Here is a 27,257-nt window from a genome sequence, read left to right as displayed (position 1 = left end):
CTGTATCATGCCAACTCTTCTGCTTAGAATGATTATGCTAGACGGTTTGGGGCAGCTCAAGGCGATTTCGCTAAAAGATTACCAGCAATGCCAAGATCGCTGAGTTGTGTGAGTGGTGTATTTGTCTCTGTATATAAATGTGTGTGTGTTTCAGTGTTTGCATATATATACATAAATAGATACATATACATATATACATATGTGTATGTATATATACATACACATATAACTTATATATATATATATATATATGTGTGTGTGTGTGTGTGTGTGTGTGTGTGTGTGTGTGTGTGTGTGTGTCCGTGTAAAAAAATATATATGAAAGTAAATATATAATGCATATGTATGTACACATGTGTGCATGTGTACATACATAAATACATATGTATAAATCTATATATATGTTTATGTTTATTGTGAATATATATATATTTAACTATGATGTATATGGGTGTATGTGTGTGTGTGTGTGTGTGTACATGTACATACATACATACATGAATAACGCAAGTCACACACACTTTCCTGTCTTACGTAAGGGGTACTTTATTTGTGAGCAACTGCTTCAGTTTAAAAGGTGTAAAAAGGCGCCGCCGTGCCTCAAGTGTTAGCGCTCTGGACCGCTGTTGATTATGAAAGATCCAATCAAGCAAGGGTGATATTCCCAAACACCTAAGCCCTGCAGTGTAGTAGATGGCTGTGAGATAATTTTCATTCATTCATATTCGTGCCATCATCAATGCGGTGTTTGACGAACCACTTGGCGCCATGTTGACATCATGTAGTTGACTGTGTCTTTTACTGGGGTGACTGACCTATCATCCTTCCACAGGGGAGTAGTTGCTTAGGTAATCACTGTTGGTGATTCTCAGCCTACTATCTTATCTACGATAAATTCACCCACTACAGTATCTAGTTGTGAGATAAGATGTATACATATATTCTTGTGCGTGTGAGAGATATATTGCCGACATATTTTTTCCAAGTAAATTATCTTAATCATAGTGTTCATTTTTAAACTTTTCCCCAAATTGAAAGCATGAACCGTTGTCAGAATGAATCTCGAAAGTCACACACATATTCCTGTATTCCTTAAGGTGTACTTTATTTCATGAGGGAACTACTTCAATATTTAAAGACACGCCCCCGGGTGGGCTCGAACCACCAACCTTTCGGTTAACAGCCGAACGCGCTAACCAATTGTGCCACGGAGGCTTATGTTACAGTCTATAGGTTTGGATATACAATCTCCAAAAACACCAGCTGTGTATCATGATTTTCCTTTCCTTGACTGAAGCAAAATTTCGTTCGAAAGATGTAAAACGCATTGATATAAAGGGGAATTACAAACTAAATTCCAGCGACAAATCCTTATGAATATGCAAAATTGAGTGAAATACTACAACGTAAATTAATACATACAGACGTGTGTTGCTGTGTATGTACACACACATTTATATATGCGTTTGTATGTGTATATGTATATATACATATATACATATATATGTATGTATATGTGCGTGTTGCACTATAAATATGTGTATGTAAATGTGTGTGTTGCACTATAAATATGTGTATGTATATGCATGTATGTATGCAAGTATGTGTGTATATATACACATATATGTGAGTATATGTATGCGTGTGTCTGCGTCTATATAGACATGTGCAAAGATACTTAAACAATGTGTATATTTACATACATAGCTACATCGATATCTATATGGGCATGCTGTTTAAATATATATTATATTTATACAGATATATATATATATATACATTGTGAATATTTGTGTGTGTGTGTGCATTTACAATATATTTACAATATATTTACAATATATTTACAATATATTTACAATATATTTATAATATATTTACAATATATATCAATATGAGTGTGGATGACCCCATCGGCTTTCTCCTATGGCAGTTCACCCCTATCGTGACCGGCTGCACTGTTGCCAGAATGGCATGGCAAGAATTCCCGTCCTCTTCAAGGGGGGGACTTATGTCAGTGATTATATTGATGTTAGAATGAAGCTTAAAAGAAGCGCCCCCGGGTGGGCTCGAACCACCAACCTTTCGGTTAACAGCCGAACGCGCTAACCAATTGTGCCACGGAGGCCACAGTATGATGGCGAAAATCAATTCAAGGAAATCTTAACCAGTTATGTAATGTAGTCTGAAGCTAAATCAGACTTTTAGCAAATTGTGTGCAAGTATGTATTTGAAATTTTTGTCCTATCCCTACCCTATATTGTTTGTTTCAACCGAAATTATTTGGGTTCCTTATATACTAGAGCTTCCACGAACTCAGTTTGTGTAGCATCATTTCATTTCTCTTTATGATGCAAAATTCTATTCAGAAAATGCAAAGCGAAATTATGTAAAGGAGAGCAGGACCTGCATCCAACCACCAGAAATAATCCTCTTGGATTTCCAAAATACTGTGGTTTATTTAGCAAAGCAAATTATCTTCAATGAATGTCACACATAAAACGCCACCTACACTTGTAAACATTGATAAAGTAAAAAAATTAAAAATAGTAACAATAATGATAATAATAAAAGATACTTCCTCACAAAAGAACTGAAGGTTTTACTTAAAATTACGCTTTTTAGATCATAAATGCCTTGAACCATTTGAAGCACACAATACCCTATTTCAAACTCCCAGCCATGCGTAAATATATTCATAATATCTATCTCTTAATTTACTTGTGTCTGTCGTTGTATCGAAATAACGTTATCTGACTGTGTGCTTCCTTATAATTGTGTGTTTAATAGTGTTTGTGTCTGTGTATGGATATGGGTCTGCCTAAGTGTTTGTGATGTCTCTGTCTGTCTCTCTCTCTCTCTCTCTTTCTCTCTATATCTCTCTCTCTCTGTCCTTGTCTCGGGAATCCAGATAATGGGACCACTAGTATTTACGCTAGGAATGTTTCGAAGCTTTACTCACGAAGCGATTTATGTACGTGACTGTAACTCCACAGGATCAAACCATCGGTAAGGACTAGTATCTGGGAGTACTTCGTGTACATGTACATGTGTGCATATATATAAATATATATAAATATATATATATATGATTGTAAATGTGTGCGTGGTGTATTTGTGTCTGTATATAAATGTGGATACGGGTGTGCGTGCGTGTGTGTTTCAGTGTTTAAATATATATATACATAAATAGAAATACAGATACATATATACATATGTATGTATACATACACACATAATACATAGATAAATTATATACATATAGGGGTGTCTGTGTAAAAAAACATATATGAAAGTATATATGTAATACATATGTATGTACACATGTATGCATGTGTACATACACAAATACATATGTATAATTATATGTGTATGTTTATTGTGAATGTGTATATATTTAAGTATATGATAATAATCATCAGTTTATTGATTTTCATTCAGCCAGAGGCTGAAAATATACATTGATAAAGAGACAAACTATACATACATAAACACATATAAACAACAAAATAAACTAACAATCTATAACAACAAAATAACCAAAATAACAAAAGACAAGTGCAAATGCAGGTGTGCTAGGAGCTGGACTAGTGCTCGTTGATGAGTCGGACTAGAGTTGGCATTGTGCTCCGGTGGTAGCGGCCAGTGCGGTCCCTGATGGGCATCAGTTGGCGGCTCGTAGGGCCCGGCGAGGCGGCGGCGCGTCGGGGGGCAGCAGGTCGCATGACAGTAATTCCCGTCTTCTTCAAGGGGGGACTTGTGTAAGTGATTATAGTAGAATGTTAGAATGAACCTTAAAAGAAGCGCCCTCGGGTGGGCTCGAACCACCAACTTCAGGCCAAACTGCTGCAGTGAGGTTGTGTAGTGAGTTGCGAGGGAGGTGAGGCCTAGGGTAGTCAAGGCGATGTCGTAGATGGTGACGCCGAGCAGCTTGGAAGAGCAGACTACATCGAGTGGGTGGTCGTCCAGCGTGAGGATGGGCGCGGGGGCGGGGTCGGTGGAGGAGTCGAACTGCATCACGACCGACTTCTGGCGGTTGATAGTGACGTGGTTTGCGGTGGTCCAGGAGAGGAGGTTGTCGAGGGTGCGCTGGATGTCAGAGTGTTCAGGGCAGGAATTGTCAATGGCGGGGGCGATGGTCGAGTCATCCACGTATTTCCAGCGATGCTCGGTATCCAGCAAAGCGTCGTTAATCATGATAAGGAAGCATAGGGGCCCCATTCTAGTCCCCTGGGGGACTCTGCACGTGAGTGGCAGAGGGCTGGAAACTAGACCCTGCACGCGCACGGCCTATAGCCTGTTGGAAAGAAAGTCTGTCAACCAGGAGATGAGGCAATCCCTGATGTCCGTGGAAGCTGCTGCTTTTCAGATGACCGTAGTGTGGTCAACCAGGTCGAAGGCTTTCTTGAAATCTACGTGTGTACGTGTGTGCGTGCGTGCGTGTACATACATACATATTAATGCATATATATATATATTATATATATATATATATATATAGGTATAGACAGCTAAATATATATAAATGTAATATATAAACATGCATATACAGGTGAAATGTAGGTGTTGTACAAGTCGCTGTCGTGACTCAAGTGGTAGCGCACTGGACTGCTGTTGATTATGAAAGATCGAATCAGGCAAAGGTGCTATTGATTTTCCCAAACACCTACCTCCTTCAATGTAGTGCATGGCTGTAAGATAATATTCATTCATATTCGTGCTATCATCGATGCGGTGTTTGACGAACTACTTGGCGCCATGTTGACATCATGTAGTTGACTGTGTCCTTTACTGGGGTGACTGACCCATGATCCTTCCCAAGGGGAGTAGTTGCTTAGGTAATCATTGTTGGTGGTTCTCAGCTTACTATCTTTTCTACGATAGACTCACCCACTACCGTATCTAGTTATGGGATAAGATATATACATATATTTGTGTGCTTTTGAGAGAGATATATTGTAGACATATTTTTTTCCAGGTAAATTCTCTTAATCATAGTGTTCATTTTTTAATTTTTTCCCAAACTTGAAAGTATGAAACATTGTCAGAATGAATCTCGAAAGTCACACATATTCCTGTATTCCTTAAGGTGTACTTTATTTTATGAGGGAACTACTCTAATATTTAAAGAAACGCCCCCGGGTGGGCTCGAACCACCAACCTTTCGGTTAACAGCCGAACGCGCTAACCGATTGTGCCACGGAGGCTTATATTGTGAGCTAGAGTTCTGGATATACAATCTCCAAAAACACAAGCTGTGTATCATGATTTTCATTTCCTTGCCTGAAGCAAAATTGCATTCGAAAGAAGCAAAACGCATTTATATAAAGGAGAATTACCCTGAACTAAATTCCAGCGACAAGTCCTATGCAAAATTGTTTGAAATACCACAGCATGAATTAATATGTACATACACGTGTGTTGGTGTGTGTGTGCACACACATTTATGTGTTTGTATGTATATATGTATATATACATATATACATATATATGTATGTATATGTGTGTATTTATATGCATGTATGTATGCAAGTATGTGTGTGTTTACATATATGAATGTGTATATGTTTGCGTGTGTCTGCGTCTATTTAGACATACTTAAATAAATGTATGTATACATACATAGCTACATCGATATCTATATGTGCATACTTTCTGTTTATATATAGTATATTTATACAAATATATATATATATATATACTTTGTGTATGTACGTGTGTGTGTGTGTGTGTGTGTGTGTGTGTGTGTGTATGTGCATTTACAAATATATATATATATATATATATATATATATCAATCTGAGTGTGTGCATAACCCATCAGCTTTCTCCTAAGGCGGTTCACCCCTTTCGTGACCGGCTGCACTGTTACCAGAATGGCATGACAAGAATTCCCGACTTCTTCAAGGGGGGACTTATGTGAGTGATTATAGTAATGTTAGAATTAACCTTAAAAGAAGCGCCCCCGGGTGGGCTCGAACCACCAACCTTTCGGTTAACAGCCGAACGCGCTAACCAATTGTGCCACGGAGGCCACAGTATCATTACGAAAATCAATTCAAGGAAATATTAACCAGTTATGTAATGTAGTCTGAAGCTAAATCAGATTTTTAGCAAATTGTGTGCAAGTATGTATTTGAAATTTTTGTCCTATCCCTACCAGATGTTTTTTCTGTCAACTGAAATTATTTGGGTACCTTATATACTAGAGCTTCCACGAACTCAGTTCTTGTAGCATAATTTCCATTTCTCTTTATGATGCAAGATTCTATTCAGAAAATGCAAAGCGAAATTATGTAAAGGAGAGCAGGACCTGCATCCAACCACCAGAAATAATCCTCTTGGATTTCCAAAATACTGTGGTTTATTTAGCAAAGCAAATTATCTTCAATGAATGTCACACATAAAACGCCCCCTACACTTGTTAACATTGATAAAGTAAAAAAATAATAATAGTAACAATAATGATAATAATAAAAGATACTTCCTCACAAAAGAACTGAAGGTTTTACTTAAAATTAGGCTTTTTAGAGCATAAATGCCTTGAACCCTTTGAAGCACACAATACATTTAATTTATGTACATGCAAGAGGACTATTAAAACTTGATCCGAATCCGTATTACGAATCCAGTTAAAAAATGTGCTAACATCTATGTACTTTTTTTTATTTTCTTTCATTATTTTGCTTTTTTGTTTGTTCTGCTTCCTTTTTCTTCTCCCTCTTCTGTTTCTTTGTTTTCTTGTTCATCTTCTTTCCCTTTATTTATTTTCTGTGTGTGTATGTATGTACGTCTGTGATGATTAGTTTTACATCATGCACTCTAGGATAGTACCCTATTTCGAAAGGCTTTGAATTCCCAGCCATGCGTAAATATATTCATAATATCTATCTGTTCATTTACTTGTGTCTGTCGTTGTATAAAATTAACGTTATCTGACTGTGTGCTTCCCTATAATTGTGTTTTTAATAGTGTTTGTGTATGTGTATGGAGATGGGTCTGCCTAAGTGTTTGTGATGTCTCTGTCTCTCTCTCTTTCTCTCTCTCTGTCTTTGTCTCGGAAATCCAGATAATGGGACCCCTAGTATTTACGTTAGGAATGTTTCGAAGCTTTACTCACGACGCGACTTTTGTACGTGACTGTACCTCCACAGGATCAAACCATCAGTAAGGACTAGTATATGGGAGTACTTCGTCACCTTTGGGTCAAGTGTGTCGCAGAACATCTATGCTGTGGGTAGTGTTAAGCAGACGCCTGCATCAAGTGTGTATATTTACATACATAGCTACATCGATATCTATATGTGCATTCTGTTTATAGATATTATATTTATACAAATAGATATATATATTGTGTATGTGTGTGTGTGTACGTGTGTGTGTGTGTGTGCGCGCTAACCGATTGTGCCATGGAGGCCACAGTATGATTTCCAAAATCAATTCAAGGAAATATTAATTAGTTATGTAATGTAGTCTGAAGCTAAATCAGACTTTTAGCAAATTGTGTGCAAGTATGTATTTTAATTTTTTGTCCTATCCCTACCATATGTTGTTTTTTTTAACTGAAATTATTTGGGTTCCTTATGTACTAGAGTTTCCACGAACTCAGTCCGTGTAGCATAATTTCCATTCATCTTTATGATGCAAAATTCTATTCAGAAAATGCAAAGCAAAATACTGCCACCTACACTTGTAGACGTTGATAAAGAAAATTATAATAATAATAATAAAAGATACTTCCTCACGAAAGAACTGAAGGTTTTACTTAAAATTACGTTTTTTAGATCATAAATGCCTTGAACCCTTTGAAGCACACAATGCATTTATGTACATGAAAGAGGACTATTAACATTTGATCCGAAGTATTACCGAATTCATTTAAAATAATATGCATATATGTGTGCTAACATATATGTACATTTTTTTTTCTTTTCTTTCTTTATTTTGCTTTTTGGTGTTGTTCTGCTTCCTTTTTCTTCCGTTTCTTTGTTGTTGTTGTTGTTGTTGTTTTGTTGTTCTTTCCTTTTCTAAATTTTCTGCATGTGTCTGTATGTACATCTGTGTGATGATGGTTTTACATCATGCACTCCTTCGTAAGGACTAGGGCAGTACCCCATTTCGAAACGCATTGAACTCCCAGCCATGCGTAAATATATTCATAATATATATCTGTTAATTTACTTGTGTCTGTCGTTATATAAAATTAACGTTATCTGACTGTATGCTTCCCTATAATTGTGTGTTTAATAGTGTTTGTGTCTATGTATGGATATGGGATTGCCTAAGTGTTTGTGATGTCTCTGTCTGTCTGTCTGTCTGTCTCTTTCTTTCTTTCTGTCTTTGTCTCGAAAATCCAGATAATGGGACCCCTAGTATTTCGGCTACGAAAGTTTCGAAGCTTTACTCACGAAGCGACTTTTGTACGGAACTGTACCTCCACAGGATCAAGCCATCAGTAAGGACTAGGATCTGGGAGTACTTCGTCACCTTTGGGTCAAGTGCATCGCAGAACATCTATGCTGTGGGTAGTGTTAAGCAGACACCTGTACCATGCTAACTCTTCTGCTTAGAATGATTATGCTAGACGCTTCGGGGCAGCTTATGGCGATTTCGCCAAAATATTTCCTGCAATGCCAAGATCGCTGAGTTTGCAGGGCACCGATTTTGGGGATTAATGTTATTTGAAGGTCGGGCACTTTGTAATATGTGTACATGTACATGTGTGTATATATAAATATATATTATATATGATGTCTGTAAATGTGTGTGTGGTGTATATGTCTGTGTATAAATGTGGGTATGGGTGTGCGCGCGCGTGTGTGTTTCAGTCTTTAAATATATTTATATACATAAATAGATACATATACATATATACATGTGTGTATACATATATACACAGATAAATTATATATATATATATATACATATGTGTCTGTTTAAAAAAAAAAAAAATATTTATATGAAAGTAAATGTATAATGCATATATATGTACACATGTGTACATACAAAAATACATATGTATAAATATATGTGTTTATGTTTATTGTGAATGTATATATAATTATTTATAATATATATGGGTGTATGTGTGTGCGTGCTTGTGCGTGTACATACATACATACATGAATAACGCAAGTCACACACATATTCCTGTCTTACGTAATGGGTACTTTATTTTGTGAGCAACTGCTTCAGTTTAAAAGGTGTTGTAAAAGGCGCCGCCGTGCCTCAAGTGGTAGCGCATTGGACCGCTGTTGATTATGAAAGATCCAATCAAGCAAGGGTGATATTACCAAACACCTAAGCCCTGCAATGTATTGGATGGCTGTGAGATAATTTTCATTTATTCTTATTCGTGCCATCACCCGACGTGGTGTTTGACGAACTACTTGGCGCCATGTTGACATCAAATAGTTGACTGTCTTTTACTGGGCTGGCTGACCTATGATCCTTCCCCAGGGGAGTAGTTGCTAGGTAATCATTGTTGGTGATTCTCAACTTACTATCTTATCTACGATAGACTCACCCACTACCATATCTAGTTGTGTGATAAGATATATACACATATTTGTGTACTTATGAGAGAGAGATATTGCAGACATATTTTTTCCAGTTAAATTCTCTTAATCATATTTTAACTTTTTCCTAAATTGAAAGCATGAAACATTGTCAAATGAATCTCGGAAGTCACACACATATTCCTGTATTCCTTAAGGTGTAATTTATTTTATGAGGGAACTACAATATTTAAAGACACGCCCCCGGGTGGGCTCGAACCACCAACCTTTCGGTTAACCGATTGTGCCACGGAGGGTTATGTTACAAACTACAGTTTTTGATATACAATTTCCAAAAACGTTACCTGTGTAGCATGATTTTCATTTCCTTGACTGAAGCAAAATTTTATTTGAAAATGTAAAACGCATATATATAAAGGAGAATATCAAACTAAATTCCAGTGACAAATCCTTATGAATATGCAAAATTGAGTGAAATACCACCACGTAAATTAATACATACACACGTTTGTGTGTGTGTGTGTACACACACATTTAAATATATACATGAGTGTGTGTTTTTATATATGTATATATATACATATACAATTATGTGTTGCAATATATATGTGTGTGTGTTGCATTGTGTATATATGTGTGTATTTATGTGTATGTATGCATGCAAGTGTGTGTATATATATATACATATATGTGTGTGTGTATGTGTGTCTGTCTATATATGTGTAAACATAAACTTAAACAAAGATGTATATAAACATAAACATCCATATCAATATCTATGTGTGTATACTTATATATATATATATATATATCACTTTAGTCTATGTGTATGTGTGTGTGCATTTACAAATATATATATGTGTGTATGTATATATATGTATATATATATATATATATATATGTCTATATATAAATGTGTGCATGACCCATCAGCTTTCTCCTAAGGCAATTCAACCCCTTTCGTGACCGGCTGCACTGTTGCCAGAATAGTATGATAAGAATTCCCGTCCTCTTCAAGGGGTGACTTATGTGAGTGATTATTACTAGATTATTACTAGAGTCATTACTAGAAGGTAAAATTATTAATTGAATTATTCAAAACAGTGATTATTCAAATATGCAGTGTCACGTCACGAACTGTGAAATCGTGAAATCGTAAAAAAAAAAAAAAAAGTAAAACACGACCTTGAAATAATACAAAACGAAATAAAATATGAATCAAGTGCATGAACTATAAGTAGAACCAATAAAACAAACAAATTAAACGAAAATAAAAGAGTATGAAACACTGTCAGAATGAATCCCGAAAGTCACACATATATGCCTGTATTCCTTAAGGGATATTTTATTTTATGAGCAACTGCTTCAGTATTTAAAGAGACGCCCCCGAGTGGGCTCGAACCACCAACCTTTCGGTTAACCAATTGTGCCACGGAGGCTACAGTATTTATCGAAAATCAAATCAAGGAAATCTTAATGTAAGGTAATATGAAGCCTGTTCAGACTTTTCGCAAGTCATTATGTGCAATTATGTTTTTGAATGTTTTGTCCTATTCCCACTATTTACTGTTCATTGCTTCCTTTAACTGCAATTATTTGACACTATAGCTTCCACGAACTCCGTGTAGCATAATTTTCATTTAACTTTATGATGCAAAATTTTCAGAAAATGCACGGCGAAATTATGTAAAGGAGAGCAGTCCCTGCATCTAACCACCAGAAATAATCGTCTTGAAAGTGGTTTATTTAGCAAAGCAAATTATCTTCAATGAATGTCACACATAAAACGTCACCTACACTTGCAACCACTGATAAAGTAAAAAAAAAAAATAATAATAATAATGATAATAAAATATACTTCCTCACAAAAGAACTGAAGGTTTCATTTAAAGTCACGCGTTTTAGATCATAAATGCCAAGAACTCTTTGAAGCACAAAATACCCTATTTCAAACTCCCAGCCATGTGTAAATATATTCATATCTTTTTGTTAATTTACTTGTATCTGTCGTTGTATAAAATTAACGTTATCTGACTGTGTGCTTCCCTATAAATGTGTGTTTAATAGTGTTTGTGTCTGTGTATGGATATGGGTCTGCCTAGGTGTTTGTGATGTCTCTATCTCTCTCTCTCTCTTTCTCTTTCTCTGCCTTTGTCTGGAATATCCAGATAATGGGACCCCTAGTATTTACGTTAGGAAAGTTTCGAAGCTTTACTCACGAAGCGACTTTTGTACGTGACTGTACCTCCACAGGATCAAACCATCAGTAAGAACTAGTATATGGGAGTACTTCGTCACCTTTGGGTCAAGTGCGTCGCAGAACATCTATGCTGTGGGTAGTGTTAAGCAGACACCTGTATCATGCTAACTCTTCTGCTTAGAATGATTATGGTAGACGCTTCGGGGCAGCTCATGGCGATTTCGCCAAAAGATTACCTGCAATGCCAAGATCGCTGAGTTTGCAGGGCACCGATCTTGGGGATTAATGTTATTTGAAGGTCGGGCACTTTGTGATATGTGTACATGTACATGCGTGTATATATAAATATATATTATATATGTTGTCTGTAAATGTGTGTGGTGTATTTGTGTCTGTATATAAATGTGGGTATGGGTGTTCGCGCGCGTGTGTGTTTCAGTCTTTAAATATATATATACATAAATAGATACATATTTATATGTGTGTGTGTGTATGTGTACATACATACACATATGAATTATATATATATATATATATATATGTATACACATGTGTCTATATAAAAAAAATATATATGAAACTAAATATATAATGCATATATATATATATATATATATATATATATGTACACATGTGTACATACATAAATACATGTATAAATCTATATATGTGTGTGTATGTTTATTGTGAATGTATATATATTTATCTATAATATATAATGGTGCATGTGTGTGCGTGCGTGTGCATGTACATACATACATACATGAACAATGCAAGTCACACACACATATTCCTGTCTTACGTAATGGGAACTTATTTTGTGAGCAACTGCTTCAGTTTAAAAGGTGTTGTAAAAGGCGCCGCCATGCCTCAAGTGGTAGCGCATTGGACCGCTGTTGATTATGAAAGATCCAATCAAGCAAGGGTGATATTCCCAAACACCTAACCCCTGCAAAGTAGTGCATGGTTGTGAGATCATTTTCATTCATTCATATTAGTACCATCATCGACGCGGTTTTTGACTAACTACTAGGCGCCATGTTGCGTCTTTTACTGGGGTGACTGACCCATGATCCTTCACCAGGGGAGTAGTTACTTACGTTATCATTGTTGGTTGTTCTCAACCTACTATCTTATCTACGATTGCCTCACCCACTACCTATCTAGTTGTGGGATAAGATATATACATATATTTGTGTGCTTATGAGAGAGTGATATTGCAGACATATTTTATTCCAGGTAAACTCTCTTAATCATAGTGTTCATTTTTGTTTTACTTTTTCCCAAATTGAAAGCATGAAGCATTGTCAGAATGAATCTCGAAAGTCACACACATATTCCTGTATTCCTTAAGGTGTACTTTATTTCATGAGGGAACTACTTCAATATTTAAAGACACGCCCCCGGGTGGGCTCGAACCACCAACCTTTCGGTTAACAGCCGAACGCGCTAGCCGATTGTGCCACGGAGGGTTATACTGTAAGCTAGAGTATTGGATATACAATTTCCAAAAACGCTACCTGTGTATCATGATTTTCATTTCCTTGACTGAAGCAAAATTTCGTTCGGAAGATGTAAAACGCATTTATATAAAGGAGAGTTACACTGAACTAAATTCCAGCGACAAATCCTTATGAATATGCAAAATTGAGTGAAATAGCACAGCGTAAATTAATATATACACACACGTGTGTTGGTGTGTATGTACACACACATTTATATATGTGTTTGTATGTGTATATGTATATATACATATATAGATATATATGTATGTATATGTGTGTTGCACTATATATATGTGTGTGTGTATATGGATGTATATGTGCATGTATGTGTGTATATATATATATATATGTATATGTATGCGTGTATCTGCGTCTATATAGACATGTGCAAACATATACTTAAACAGTGTGTATATATATACATACATAGCTACATCGATACTTATATGTACATACTGTTTATATATATTATATTTATACAAATATATATATGTATACATTGTGTGTGTATGTGTGTGTGTGTGTGTGTGTGTGTGTGTGTGTGTGTGTGTGCATTTACAAATATATATATATATATATATATCAATATGAGTGTGTCTGACCCCATCGACTCTCTCCTAAGGCAGTTCACCTCTTTTCGTGACCGGCTAAACAGAGCCTGCACGGCAAAGGTCGCGGGCTCGCTCCCGTCTAGACGTCCGGAATGGTTTCCGAGTACCGCCCCCACCCCCCTCACTGAGGTGAAACAACCTTTGGATGGTTTCTTCAGAGGGATGAAAGGAACCAGCTGGCAAAAGGACAAAAAAAAAACCTTCCCTCACTGAGGTGAAACAGCCTTTGGATGGCTGCTTCAGAGGGAAGGGGGAAACACTTTGAAAAGACACAGGTCCTTTCCTTCCTCACTGAGGTGAAACAACCTTTGGGTGGTTGCTTCAGAGGAATGTAAGGAACTGCCTGGCAAGAACGCAAAACCTCCCTTCCCTCACTGAGGTGAAACAGCCTTTGGGTGGCTGTTTTAGAGGGAAGGGGGAACTACTTTGAAAAGACACAGGTCTTTTCCTTCCTCACTGAGGTGAAACAACCTTTGGGTGGTTGCTTCAGAGGGATGAAAGGAACTGCCTGCCAAGAACGCAAAACCTCCCTTCCCTCACTGAGGTGAGGCAGACTTTGGATGGCTGTTTCAGAGGGAAGGAGGAATCCCTTTAAAAAGACACAGGTCCTTTCCTTCCCCACTGAGGTGAAACAACCTTTGGGTGGTTGCTTCAGGGGAACGAAAGGAAGTGCCTGACAAGAACGCAAAACCTCCCTTCCCTCACTGAGGTGAAACAGCCTTTGGGTGGCTGTTTCAGAGGGAAGGGGGAACTACTTTGAAAAGACACAGGTCCTTTCCTTCCTCACTGAGGTGAAACAACCTTTGGGTGGTTGCTTCAGAGGGATGAAAGGAACTGCCTGGTAAAAGTGCAAGACTCCTCTTCCCTCACTGCGGTGAAGCAACCTTTGGGTGGCTGCCTCAGAGGGCTGAGCAAAAGGGCTCCAAACAATGATGTCTCGTAGGTGGAAGGGCATCCCCTCTGGTCTCTCCCCAGGGGTTTACACCTACCCACGCGTTTGCCGTGCGTGGCAGCCTTGTGCGCTGTGGAGACGGGAGTCCTGGAGGTTGAGCGATGCCGTGAACGAGTACGCCCTGCGGCTAGCAACACGCCTCTTTGGTCCTCTATTCCAGCAAGACAGGCGGCCTGATCCCGGCCCGGTCACGGTCAATCGGCTGGTCTCCCCCGGGAGGCTAGGGTCAAGCAGTCATGCCGCCATTGGCACTCACAATGGTCCGTGAGCGCCGTCACAATGGCTATTGGCTGCGTATATCCTCTCATCACTCCTGTTGCTGTTAGACACTGATTCTGACACTCAGCTTCTCCTTGTTGGACTCCGTGGTGGGTGGGGGCGTGAGAGGATGAAGCACTTACCAATTTATGGAAAAAATTATAAAACACCCCCCACAGACTGATAAAAATGTTGACGAACCGCGCAAGGCCCAGACCACGGCAGTCACCATGAAGGCATATGTGCCTTCCGGTGGCAAAAGAAAGCCCCATGCACAGGATGACACTGTCACCCCTGCTGCTAAGGTGGACAAGACCGAAGCCAATGGGTCTATCTACCGAATAGTCAGACATCTTGACTCAGTTAAGCCAGGGAGGCCCCTGAGTTCACAGACGGCCTCCCCGATTGAGAGGGGAGAGCAGGCTGAACCAGCCGCATCAGCTCCTGCCTCCACAAACAAGCCCGAAAGCCGAAAGGGCGGGCCGATGCGTCCGAGGCCGGAGACCGACTCTGATGAAGAGTCGGGACTCCCTAAACGCTTCGCCCAGCTCAAAGTGCCAGCTAAACCCGAAGGTTTCGACAATGCCTACCAACTGGTCAGGGCATTGGAGTTGCAACGGAAAATCCGGTTGTCGATCCGGGTCGCCCGAGATCAGGGCATGATCATAATGCCCAAAGAAAGTGAGTCTTTCCCCACTAAGTCCCGAGGAAAAGAGAACTAAGATGGTGCTACTTGGCTTCTCAGTCTCGTACGATGTGGAGCTGATCGCTTCACACCCACAGGTCGTGCAGGCTTCCCGAATGTCGAAGGGGAAGACCCCAACCAGGCAAGTCCTGGTGACCATGAAAGGTGCCCCAACCACTACCCTTGATCTGGGTAACTGGGGCACCTACAACCTTCGAACGTATGTGCCAGAACCACTTCGGTGTTTCAAGTGCCAGAAATACGGTCACCACCAGGCTAACTGTACAGCCAAGCCTAAATGTGGTGTCTGTAGCAAGGCACACAACACAGAGGTATGCCTCAAGGCATACAAAGAGGAAAAGAGGGACACAACAGCCAAATGTCCCAACTGTGCCAAGAAGCATCATGCCTGGAGCCTGACTTGCTCTGTCAGGAACGAGGCAGCCCTCAGGCGACAAGAGGTTGCTCAAAACCGACCAGACTTTGTTCCTGCCCCACCGGGCACCCATGTCTGGGGAAGGAACGAAAGCTATAAGACCTCCCGACCTCCTAAGAGGAAGGAAGCCGCCCCCCAGCCGACACCGGATGTCTCCAACAAAAAGGAGTTTCCGACAATGCCAAAGGTGCAGAAAAAGAAACTAAAGAAAAAAGGTTCTAAGAGCACCACAAAAACCTCCCCAACAGATGATCATCTCCTCTTTGACGAGGACGATATGACTCTCCTGTTAACTGCTGTTGTCTCAGCAGTAGCAACAGCCCTGGGGAGGTCGAGTGAGGAGGCCGAGAAGGCAGTTTCGGTCGCCATGACGGCAATGACCCAGACTGTCGCAGCCCTGAAGGGAAGAAAGCTGGTTAGAGCAAAACCAGCCTCACCCTCACCCCTGGACGAGACTCCCCTCCCCACTCCAAACCAGGCCATGCCTTCACAGGCAGAGCCAAAACAGGCTGAATCTGTGCAGCCAGAGCCAGATCACGCTGACCTTGCCCAGGAAAGGCCAGCAAGGCCAGCCAAGAAAAAGCCTGAGAGAAAAGCTGAACCAACTAAAGTCAGAGCTACCAAAGGCTCTCCACCTCCCAGTGGACCCAAGGATAGCCTGACAACAGACGAGGAGCCCTCAACCAGCGAGGACCTCGCAATGGAGTTGTCAGACTCCGACGATGTCTCTGATGTAACTATCACTGAGTAACATCATGACACACCATCTAAGCATCTTACAGTGGAACATCAATAGCTTCTCTGCAAAGAACGCTTTTCTCCAAGCAGTAGTGCGATCAAGGAACATTGACATTGTCATGCTCCAGGAGACATTAACAGTGGACACTGTTCGCTTCTCAGGGTACCATGCCTTCACACTGCCACGAACACCTGGCAAGAGAGGCTTGATCACCCTTGTGAGAGCAACAATCCCCTGCTCCGCAATAGCCGATGCATCGCACTGTGGAGACGATGTTGAATCCCTTGCCGTCGAGGTTCACCTGGCTGGGAGGCCCCTCAAACTGTACGACGTGTACAGCCGGCCACGCTGTAGAAGCTTAGACATCAGCCAGGTCTGTGCTTCTGCTGCACATGACCGAGTGATCATAGGGAGAGACTTCAATGCACACCACCCCATCCTGGCTCCCTGCCGGGCACCGGATGCGGCCGGCTATCACATAGCCGACGTGCTAGAGAGATTCCCTGAGATCGCTCTCCTCAACAACCAAGAGCCAACGCATGTCAGAGGAGGGGTCCTAGACCTCACCCTGGCCACTGCGACTCTGGTGGGGGGGATTGGCTGGCGTGTCGAAGAGACCGTCACAAGTGACCATTACGGCACTATAACTACCCTCGTGGATGCTGGCCCAGCCGAAATCCTAAGACCGAATCCAAGATGGAAAACAGACAAGGCCAACTGGCAGGCGTTTCAAAACGCCTTGGCCCTCTGTCTGAGATGCAACAATCCCCCACAAATCGAAAATGTGGAAGTGCTCGAAGCTAGCCTGCTAAACGCCATTAATGAAGCAGCCTCACAGACCATACCCAAAACTCGGCCTGGGTCCAGAAGTAACAAAGACGCCTGGTACTTCAATGACAAGATCACCAAACCACCCTTTCAGAGCTGTGGCAACGGGTCAAGCGAGCTACCAGCCGCTCAGCCCCGAGGTGCACCCATCACGACCCCCAAACAGAGGCTAACAGACTGGCGCACGAGTTCTCTGCGAGAACGAGCAGCAACAGTCTGCCAGCCGAGCTGAGGGCAAGACACGAGCGTCTACAGCTAGACAGACACGCTCATATCAGAGAAAGGGCAGCCGAACCCGATAACTCAGACGTTATCTTTTCTCTGAGGGAACTAAGGAAAGCCTATAAAACCAGTTCCAACACAGCCCTGGGCTCTGATGGGATCTCGTACCCCATTATCTCCCACCTAGGACTAGCAGGTGACGTGCACTCTTGCAACTCATCAACAAGTCCTGGGAAACTTCCACTCTACCCCATAGCTCCCGTCCCAAAACCAAAGGAGCCGGGGAAGTACCGCCCCATCTCTCTGCTCAGCTGCCTGGCCAAGACGGCCGAGAGGATGGTACTAAACCGGCTTCAATGAAAACGGGACCCCCGCACGAACACCTCCACGGGTTCACAAGGGGCATGGGCACAGCACACAGCATAGCCACGCTCTTAAGCACAATCAGCAAGGGCCCAGCTGTGGTCGTATTCCTTGACCTGGAGAAGGCTTTTGAGCTGGCAAGTCCACTTGCCATTCAGGAAAGCCTGATCCAGAAGGGAATCAGAGGAAAGCTCTTGGCTTGGATAGGTGACTACTTCAGGAACAGGACTGCCAATGTCAAATTCCAGGGTCACCTATCACAGCACATGCCGCTCGAAAATGGAACGCCACAGGGTGGGGTTCTCAGTCCAGCCCTATTCAACACTTTAATGTCCTGCATCCTCAACATAAACCTCCCAGTGGGGTGCAAAATCATCTCGTATGCAGCCGATCTCGCTATCACCTCCATTGGACCACGCAGCCAGAATAAAGCCCAGCGTTGTCTGGACCTCGTGTCAGAGGAGTGTTGTAGGACAGGACTAAAGATCTCTGCAGCCAAATCCAAAGCCATGGCTCTGAGACAGAGAGTTCGAGGCACAAGACTGAAAATCCAGGGAGTGGAATTAGAATGGGTCCAGGACTACCTATACCTTGGGGTAAGGATAGACCGGACCCTCTCCTTTCATAAGGAGGTCCAGTACCTGGTTGACCGAACCAAAGCAAGACTGTCCGTCATGAGAGCAATGACTGGGAGACGCTTAGGGGCCAGACACAAAGTACTAAGATCATTCTATGTACATGCTGTCCGGCCCATTGTGGACTTTGCCTCAGTTGCTCTAATTGCTGCAAAGAAAAAGCACACAGACAAATTAGAAACGGTCCAAAATGAAGCTGCCAGGATCATTCTGGGTGCCCCAAGGTGGACGAAGGTCCTCAACCTCCTGATGGAAGCAAACCTTCTCCCCCTGGACTCACGAATCGATCTAATGGCAACACAATTCCTGTTAAAGGTCATCCAGGCTCCCAGGAACACAAGCCTAAGACAAAAATTAGTCAGATGCCTCGAACAAGACAACGAGCTCGTTGCAAACAACTCCTGGCTGTCTCATACAGCCAGGGTGTTGATACGCCATCAGCTCAAAGAACAGCTTCTTGCTAAGAACATGGACTCCCCCCACCCCGACTTTGCCGAAGCCCCGCCGTGGGCACTGAGCCTGATAGAGTTCAACATAATGAACCTGTCAATGAAAAAGAGCCTATACCCCATGCTTAGCCTAAAGGCAGAAGCCCACAGGGTCATTGCAGCCATCACTCCTCCGGGTAGTAGAACATACTACACGGATGGATCGGTCGATCCCTTGAGCCACACTGCAGGCGCCAGCTTTGCAGCTAGGGATGCCACGCGATCCATGAGGGTAACAGACAACGCCTCCTCGCTACAGGCAGAGGCAGTTGCAATCATGGGAGCCCTAGGCCACGCGTCCCTAAGGGAAGGACACGTGGTCATACACACAGACTCCAGGGCAGCCATTGACTGTCTTCAGCACAGCTCACCCACAGACAACATCTACCTACTGACCACGATTCTCACAATGGCACAGAGAATTCTTGCTCAGGCTAGAAGAATTATCATCAACTGGGTCCCAAGCCACATCGGCATCAGAGGAACCGAGCTTGCTGACAGACTAGCCGTCGCTGGCAGGGGTATGCCCCCAAATCCCATGACGATAAAACCGAGCCGAAAATTACTTATGGAGAAGTGTGCCTTGGTCGGTCGTACCTTCCTACGGCAGCTCCACAGAGAGGAAACGAGAACCTCCCCCTCGGCCAGCTGGTACTCAGACGCCACAGGCTACGAACCACTGGCAATCTCTGAAGTAAGCAACAGAGGTACCGAAGTCATTCTTCACAGAATGCGCCTAGGTTACCACTGTGCATGGCAGATTATCCCAACAATCGAACGCGATGAATGGTGCTGCAAGCACTGCGGCGAGCCGAACGCCACACTAGTCCACTACCTAGAAAATTGTGACCATACACAATTCCTGAGACATGGACCGCCCATAACAGCCGCCGTGCTGGTAAAGAGGCTATGCGAAATGCTTACACCATGGCGGCAGGAGCGCTTGCTGGCAATCCCGCCGCCACGGTAAGCACCGAGTGTCAGACAACTCAATGAGATAGCCGTAAAAAGCTGACACAGGCCGGGCCATATCTAGAAGGCCCGGGCGAAGCTAGAACTTCGCAAACCAAACCACCACACCCCTTTCGTGACCGGCTGCACTGTTGCCAGAATGGCATGACAAGAATTCCCGTCTTCTTCAAGGGGGGACTTATGTCAGTGATTATAGTGATGTTAGAATGAACCTTAAAAGAAGCGCCCCCGGGTGGGCTCGAACCACCAACCTTTCGGTTAACAGCCGAACGCGGTAACCAATTGTGCCACGGAGGCCACAGTATGATGGCGAAAATCAATTCAAGGAAATCTTAACTAGTTATGTAATGTAATCTGAGGCCAAATCAGACTTTTAGCAAATTGTATGTATTTGAAATTTTTGTCCTATCCCTACCCTATATTGTTTGTTTCAACCGAATTTATTTGGGTTCCTTATATACTATAGCTTCCACGAACTCAGTTCGTGTAGCATAATTTTCATTTCTCTTTATGATGCAAAATTCTATTCAGAAAATGCAAAGCGAAATTATGTAAAGGAGAGCAGTACCTGCATCCAACCACCAGAAATAATCCTCTTGGATTTCCAAAATACTGTGGTTTATTTAGCAAAGCAAATTATCTTCAATGAATGTCACACATAAAACGCCACCTACACTTGTAAACATTGATAAAGTAAAAAAATTAAAAATAGTAACAATAATGATAATAACAAAAGATACTTCCTCACAAAAGAACTGAAGGTTTTACTTAAAATTACGCTTTTTAGATCATAAATGCCTTGAACCCTTTGAAGCACACAATACCCTATTTCAAACTCCCAGCCATGCGTAAATATATTCATAATATCTATCTCTTAATTTACTTGGTCTGTCGTTGTATCGAATTAACGTTATCTGACTGTGTGCTTCCCTATAATTGTGTGTTTAATAGTGTTTGTGTCTGTGTATGGATATGGGTCTGCCTAAGTGTTTGTGATGTCTCTGTCTGTCTCTCTCTCTCTCTCTTTCTCTCTATATCTCTCTCTCTCTGTCCTTGTCTCGGGAATCCAGATAACGGGACCACTAGTATTTACGCTAGGAATGTTTCGAAGCTTTACTCACGAAGCGATTTATGTACGTGACTGTAACTCCACAGGATCAAACCATCGGTAAGGACTAGTATCTGGGAGTACTTCGTGTACATGTACATGTGTGCATATATATAAATATATATAAATAAAAATATATTTTAAAATTGTAAATGTGTCCGTTTTGTATTTGTGTCTGAAATATAAAGGGGGTTATGGGTGTTGCGGGTGGTGTTTCAGTGTTTAAAATATATATATAAAAAAAATAAAAAAATAAAATATAATATTTTTATAAAAATTTTAAACATAATAAAAGGGATAAATTATAATAATAAGGGTGTCGGGTTAAAAAAACATATAAAAAAAGATATATGTAATACATATGTATGTACACATGAACCATGTTTACAAAACAAAAAATATGTAAAAAAATTATATGTTTTTGTAATGTTTTTATATTAAGTAATTTTTTGTAAAAATTTTTAGAATATTATTTTTAATTATAAGGGGTAAAATATAACATTTAAAAGGAACAAAAAATTTACATACATAAAAATTTTAAAAACAAAAAAACCTAACAAATATTAAAAAAATTTTTTTTCCCAAAAAACTTAAAAAGTTAAACATTTTTCGGGAAAAATCTGGTACAAACCCCTTTTATTCCCAAAAGGGGGTTGGATTTTTTTTTGGGGGGGGGGTTTAAAATTTAAAGGGGGCCCCGGGTTTTTGGGGCTCGAACCCCAACCCGGGGGGCCCGTTTGGGGGGCCAGGGGGGTTATGAACAAATCCCCTTTTTTTCTTTAAAAATTTCCCTGTGTAAGTTTTTTTTATAAGAAAATTTTAGAAATAAAAACCCTTTTAAAAAAAGGGGTTAAAAAACCCAAATTCCTTTCCCAAATCCTTAGGGGGTAGAAAAATTAGGAAATCCAAAGGGGGAAAATTAAACTCCAATTTGTGTGGTGACCCATCCCCCTTGGAAGTACGGGGCCAACCCCATTTTCGAAACTTTTGGGAACTCCCCCATGGGGTAAAAATTTTCAAATAATACGAAACTTTTCGGGTGGGTTAAAAAAAATTAACGTTATTGCGGGGGTACCTTTTAAAATTTGGTTTAAAAGGGGTTTTTGGCAGGTTTGGGTCGAAGTTTTTGGGAGGCTGTTTTTCCCAAAATCCCCTTTTTTTTTGGTCCCCGGAAATCCGGGAAAGGGGCCCCGGTTTTTCCCACAAAAGTTTAAAGTTTAAATCAGAAAGGAAAGTCAATGGCCCCCCCAAAATTTCAAGCCCCGGGGGATTTTCTGGGACTTGATTTGGCAAGGGCCCGGGGAAAACAATCCCCGGGGGAGGGCGCCCCGGTTTTTACCCTTTTGTTAAAAAGAAAGGTCCTTTGGGAAACCAGGGTTTTGGGAAAAACCCTTTGAATGCCCGTGGAAATTTTTGAAAACCCCTTTTATTAAGTTTTTTAAATGGGGAAGTAAAGGTAAAACCCATTTTCCTAATATAAATAAAATACGTTTTGTATTTGTGTGGTGGCAAAATTTTAAATTAATAATATTAATTTAATAAAAAATTAATATTATAATAAAAAGGTAAAAGACACCCTAAATATAAATAGATGAAATATAAAAACACATAACAGGGAAATGTAGGTTTTTGTAAAAGCGCGGGGTCGTAAACCAAGGGTAGCGCACTGGGACTGTGTTGATTATAAAAAAATCAAAATCAAAAGGGGTGCTTTTGGGTTTTCCCCCCAAACACCAAACCCCTTAAAAGTAGTCAGGCTGAAAAAAAAATTTTCATTCATATTCGTGGCTATAAAGGGATGCGGTTTTAAAGAACTACTTGGCGCCATGTTGACATCAGTAGTTGACTGTGCCCCTTTCCCCTGGGGGGTTTGACCCTTTTAAATCCCCCCCCAAAGGGGAGTATTTTTTGCTTACGTAATCATTGTTGGGGGTTTCTAAATTTATTTATTTTTCTACGATAGACTCCCCCCCCCACTACCGAAATCTAGTTATGGGATAAGATATAAAACATAATTTGTGTGCTTTTGAGGGGAGATATTTTGTAGACAAAATTTTTTTCCAGGAAAAATTCTCTTAATCATAGTGTTCATTTTTTATTTTTTTTCCCAAACTTGAAAGTATGAAACATTGTCAGAATGAATCTCGAAAGTCACACATATTCCTGTATTCCTTAAGGTGTATTTTATTTTATGAGGGAACTACTTCAATATTTAAAGGGACGCCCCCGGGTGGGCTCGAACCACCAACCTTTCGGTTAACAGCCGAACGCGCTAACCGATTGTGCCACGGAGGCTTATATTGTGAACTAGAGTTCTGGATATACAATCTCCAAAAACACCAGCTGTGTATCATGATTTTCATTTCCTTGCCTGAAGCAAAATTGCATTCGAAAGAAGCAAAACGCATTTATATAAAGGAGAATTACACTGAACTAAATTCCAGCGACAAGTCCTATGCAATATTGTTTGAAATACCACAGCATGAATTAATATGTACATACACGTGTGTTGGTGTGTGTGTGCGCACACATTTATGTGTTTGTATGTATATATGTATATATACATATATACATATATATGTATGTATATGTGTATTTATATCCATGTATGTATGCAAGTATGTGTGTGTTTACATATATGAATGTGTATATGTATGCGTGTGTCTGCGTCTATTTAGACATGTGCAAACATACATAAACAAATGTATGTATACATACATAGCTACATCGATATCTATATGTGCATACTTTCTGTTTATATATAGTATATTTATACAAATATCTATATACATTGTGTATGTATGTGTGTGTGTGTGTATGTGTGTGCATTTACAAATATATATATATATATATATATATCAATCTGAGTGTGTGCATGACCCATCAGCTTTCTCCTAACGCGGTTCACCCCTTTCATGACCGGCTGCACTGTTGCCAGAATGGCATGACAGTATTTCCCGTCTTCTTCAAGGGGGGACTTATGTGAGTGATTATAGTGATGTTAGAATGAACCTTAAAAGAAGCGCCCCCGGGTGGGCTCGAACCACCAACCTTTCGGTTAACAGCCGAACGCGCTAACCAATTGTGCCACGGAGGCCACAATTTGTTTTCGAAAATCAACTCAAGGAAATATTAACCAGTTATGTAATGTAGTCTGAAGCTAAATCCGACTTTTAGCAAATTGTGTGCAAGTATGTATTTGAAATTTTTGTCCTATCCCTACCCTATATTGTTTGTTTCAACCGAAATTATTTGGGTTCCTTATATACTATAGCTTCCACGAACTCAGTTTGTGTAGCATCATTTTCATTTCTCTTTATGATGCAAAATTCTATTCAGAAAATGCAAAGCGAAATTATGTAAAGGAGAGCAGGACCTGCATCCAACCACCAGAAATAATCCTCTTGGATTTCCAAAATACTGTGGTTTATTTAGCAAAGCAAATTATCTTCAATGAATGTCACACATAAAACGCCACCCACACTTGAAAACATTGATAAAGTAAAATATTAATAATAATAAAAGGTGCTTCCTAACAAAAGAACTGAAGGTTTTACTTAAAATTACGCTTTATAGATCATAAATGCCTTGGACCCTTTGAAGCACACAATGCATTTATGTACATGAAAGAGGACTACTAACATTTGATCCGAAGTATTACCGAATTCAGTGAAACAAATATGCATATATGTGTGTGCTAACATATATGTACATTTTTTTTTCTTTCTTTATTTTGCTTTTTGGTGTTGTTCTGCTTCCTTTTTCTTCCGTTTCTTTGTTTGTTTGTTTTTTGTTCTTTCCTTTTCTTAATTTGCTGCATGTGTCTGTATGTACGTCTGTGTGATGATGGTTTTACATCATGCACTCCTTCGTAAGGACTAGGGCAGTACCCCATTTCGAAACGCTTTGAACTCCCAGCAATGCGTAGATATATTCATAATATATATCTGTTAATTTACTTGTGTCTGTCGTTATATAAAATTAACGTTATCTGACTGTATGCTTCCCTATAATTGTGTGTTTAATAGTGTTTGTGTCTATGTATGGCTATGGGATTGCCTAAGTGTTTGTGATGTCTCTGTCTGTCTGTCTGTCTCTTTCTTTCTTTCTGTCTTTGTCTCGAAAATCCAGATAATGGGACCCCTAGTATTTCGGCTACGAAAGTTTCGAAGCTTTACTCACGAAGCGACTTTTGTACGGAACTGTACCTCCACAGGATCAAGCCATCAGTAAGGACTAGTATCTCGGAGTACTTCGTCACCTTTGGGTCAAGTGCGTCGCAGAACATCTATGCTGTGGGTAGTGTTAAGCAGACACCTGTATCATGCTAGCTCTTCCGCTTAGAATGATTATGGTAGACGCTTCGGGCAGCTCATGGCGATTTCGCCAAAAGATTTCCTGCAATGTCAAGATCGCTGAGTTTGCAGGGCACCGATTTTGGGGATTAATGTTATTTGAAGGTCGGGCACATTGTGATATGTGTACATGTACATGTGTGTATATATAAATATATATCATATATGATGTCTGTAAATGTGTGTGTGGTGTATGTGTCTGTATATAAATGTGAGTATGGGTGTTCGCGCGCGTGTGTGTTTCAGTCTTTAAATATATTTATATACATAAATAGATACATATACATATATAAATGTGTGTATACATACATACACAGATAAATTATATATATATACATTTGTGTCTGTGTAAAAAAATATATATTTATATAAGAGTAAATATATAATGCATATATATGTACACATGTGTACATACATTTCATATGTATAAATCTATATATTTGTGTATGTTTACTCTGAATGTATATATAATTATTTATAATATATATGGGTGCATGTGTGTGCGTGCTTGTGCGTGTACATACATACATACATGAATAACGCAAGTCACACACTATTCCTGTCTCACGTAATGGGTACTTTATTGTGTGAGCAACTGCTTCAGTTTAAAAGGTGTTGTAAAAGGCGCCGCCGTGCCTCAAGTGGTAGCGCATTGGACCGCTGTTGATTATGAAAGATCCAATCAAGCAAGGGTGATATTACCAAACACCTAACCCCTTTAATGTATTGGATGGCTGTGAGATAATTTTTATTTATTCATATTCGTGCCATCGCCGACGTGGTGTTTGGCGAACTACTTGGCGCCATGTTGACATCAAGTAGTTGACTGTCTTTTACTGGGCTGGCTGACCTATGATCCTTCCCGAAGGGAGTAGTTGCTAGGTAATCATTGTTGGTGATTCTCAACTTACTATTTTATCTACGATAGACTCACCCACTACTGTATCTAGTTGTGTGATAAGATATATACACATATTTGTGTACTTATGAGAGAGATATTGCAGACATATTTTTTCCAGTTAAATTCTCTTAATCATATTTTAACTTTTTCCTAAATTGAAAGCATGAAACATTGTCAGAATGAATCTTGAAAGTCACACACATATTCCTGTATTCCTTAAGGTGTAATTTATTTTATGAGGGAACTACAATATTTAAAGACACGCCCCCGGGTGGGCTCGAACCACCAACCTTTCGGTTAACCGATTGTGCCACGGTGGGTTATGTTACAAACTACAGTTTTTGACATACAATTTCCAAAAACGCTACCTATGTAACATGATTTTCATTTCCTTGACTGAAGCAAAATTTTATTTGAAAATGTAAAACGCATATATATAAAGGAGAATATCAAACTAAATTCCAGTGACAAATCCTTATGAATAT

General features: G+C 40.2%; 8 non-coding genes across 8 annotated transcripts; all 8 read right to left on the bottom strand.

Moving 5' to 3' along the window:
- Positions 1–1,141: 1,141 nt before the first annotated feature.
- On the bottom strand, positions 1,142–1,215 carry Trnan-guu. Its single transcript has one exon. It is a non-coding gene; the product is annotated as a tRNA-Asn (tRNA).
- An 836-nt stretch (positions 1,216–2,051) lies between these two features.
- Trnan-guu lies at positions 2,052–2,125 on the bottom strand. The gene has a single exon. It is a non-coding gene; the product is annotated as a tRNA-Asn (tRNA).
- Positions 2,126–5,130: 3,005 nt separating this feature from the next.
- Trnan-guu lies at positions 5,131–5,204 on the bottom strand. The gene has a single exon. It is a non-coding gene; the product is annotated as a tRNA-Asn (tRNA).
- Positions 5,205–5,956: 752 nt separating this feature from the next.
- Trnan-guu lies at positions 5,957–6,030 on the bottom strand. The gene has a single exon. It is a non-coding gene; the product is annotated as a tRNA-Asn (tRNA).
- A 7,082-nt stretch (positions 6,031–13,112) lies between these two features.
- On the bottom strand, positions 13,113–13,186 carry Trnan-guu. The gene has a single exon. It is a non-coding gene; the product is annotated as a tRNA-Asn (tRNA).
- A 7,445-nt stretch (positions 13,187–20,631) lies between these two features.
- Positions 20,632–20,705, bottom strand: Trnan-guu. The gene has a single exon. It is a non-coding gene; the product is annotated as a tRNA-Asn (tRNA).
- Positions 20,706–23,737: 3,032 nt separating this feature from the next.
- On the bottom strand, positions 23,738–23,811 carry Trnan-guu. Its single transcript has one exon. It is a non-coding gene; the product is annotated as a tRNA-Asn (tRNA).
- Positions 23,812–24,539: 728 nt separating this feature from the next.
- Positions 24,540–24,613, bottom strand: Trnan-guu. Its single transcript has one exon. It is a non-coding gene; the product is annotated as a tRNA-Asn (tRNA).
- Positions 24,614–27,257: the final 2,644 nt, after the last annotated feature.

This window comes from Penaeus chinensis, chromosome 17 (assembly GCF_019202785.1).
Source record: "Penaeus chinensis breed Huanghai No. 1 chromosome 17, ASM1920278v2, whole genome shotgun sequence".
Classification (NCBI taxonomy): domain Eukaryota; kingdom Metazoa; phylum Arthropoda; class Malacostraca; order Decapoda; family Penaeidae; genus Penaeus; species Penaeus chinensis.
This window is presented reverse-complemented; position numbering and strand designations above follow the sequence as displayed.